Here is a 1,688-nt window from a genome sequence, read left to right as displayed (position 1 = left end):
CCGCCACCTTAGGTGTACGTGGCTGGCGCCTTAGCTGGTTGAGCTATAGGTGCCGAGCCTCAAATATCTATCTTCCAAAAACCCCCGTTCACGTGTGTTGTGAGCCACACCTATCTACATCTAAAGATGTAGGTGATCCCTTCGACTGAAGATGATCTCCTTCTACGGCTTCACAATAGCCCTTAGGCCCTTTTCTGAGACTCACACTTTTACAAGTAAACTTCAAGTCTTTTCATGGTAAAGCACCATATTTGCCATAGTATATTTATATGTGTTTTACCACTTCACATGTATAAATCTGCACTACCTATTTTTAGTTTCTTTTTTTTTTTTTGAGATAGAGTCTCACTATGTCGCCCTCTGCAGAGTGCCATGGTGTCACAATTCACAGCAAACTCAAACTCTTGGGCTTAAGAGATTCTCTTGCCTCAGCCTCCCAATTAGCTGAGACTACCGGTGCCCGCCACCAATGCCCAGCTACTTTTTTGTTGCAGCTTCCACTGTTTGTCAGGCCTGGGCCAGGTTTGAACCCATCAGCCTCAGTGTATGTGGCTGGTACCCTAACTGCTGAGCTACAGGGGCTAAGCCAGTTTCTTTTTTCTTTTTTTGCAGTTTTTGGCCAGGGCTGGGTTTGAACCCACCACCTCCAGCATATGAGGCCATCGCTCTACTCCTTTGAGCCACAGGCACCACCCCGAGCCAATTTCTGTATTTTTAAAAACATGTCACTGATGAAGTTCTGGGGTATTATGTCCTTACTCTCATCTTTTCTCTATAAGCCCTGTGGTTTTTGTTTTTTATTTTTTTTGCAGCTTTTAGGCAGGGCTGAGTTTGAACCCGTCACCTCCAACATATAGAGCCAGTGCCCTACTTCTTTGAGCCACAGGCGCCGCCCAAAGCACTGAGGGTTTTATTGAGTTATTTTGCACAGTTCAGGGATTTTTAGGATTGCTTATGTTGAGCTCTAGCAGAACTATTTAAAAATTAGCTAACATTTACCTTTACTTCTCTATAGCCTCAGTTTCTCAATCTATAAAAAGGGGACTGGATAAGAAAATAGACTTAAGATTCCTTCGAGACTACTATGTTTTAAGTGTACTTTATAAAACTAAAAATCATGGAAAGACCTTAACTACTTTCACCCCCTTTATAACCATTCACTCAAGAAATGTTTCTCAAAGCACAAATTCATTTCAGGCTATGCCCTATACATAGAGTAGCTATCTCATATTCCTTTAGCTTTAGTGCTTTTTACATTCAGCTTCCCAAGAGTCAGGACCAGCCAAGTAGGGCAACTGCAGCGCCCCAATTCTTTCCTCATGTCATACAGAGACATTTACTAGAAGACAGATAAAACAGCCCCAAATTATAGTCACACTCAAGTTTCTTTAGCACACTGATCTAATCTGTTAGATTCACACTGGCAAGGGTGAAAAAAAGGATCAAGACTAAAACCCTCCCGCTTTATATCATTCTTAAGACAAGGTAGTTCATTAGAGAAAATACCATCTTAGGTCGGGTGCAGTGGCTCATGCCTGTAATCCTAGCACTCTGGGAGGCTGAGGTGGGTAGATAACTTGAATTCTTGAGTTCAAGACCAGCCTAAACACAAGGGAGACCTCGTCTCTACTAAAAACAGAAAAATTAAGGCAAGAGGGTCACCTGAGCCCAAGAGTGGGAGGTTGCTG

At 42.8% G+C, this 1,688-nt stretch overlaps 1 protein-coding gene across 1 annotated transcript in view; it reads right to left on the bottom strand.

Moving 5' to 3' along the window:
* Positions 1-1,688, bottom strand: part of AHSA1 (activator of HSP90 ATPase activity 1) — an 11,894-nt gene that overhangs the window by 6,792 nt on the left and 3,414 nt on the right. The window lies entirely within an intron of this gene.

The sequence above is a fragment of the Otolemur garnettii genome, unplaced genomic scaffold (assembly GCF_000181295.1).
Source record: "Otolemur garnettii isolate 467f Iridium unplaced genomic scaffold, OtoGar3 scaffold00020, whole genome shotgun sequence".
Lineage (NCBI taxonomy): Eukaryota > Metazoa > Chordata > Mammalia > Primates > Galagidae > Otolemur > Otolemur garnettii.
This window is presented reverse-complemented; position numbering and strand designations above follow the sequence as displayed.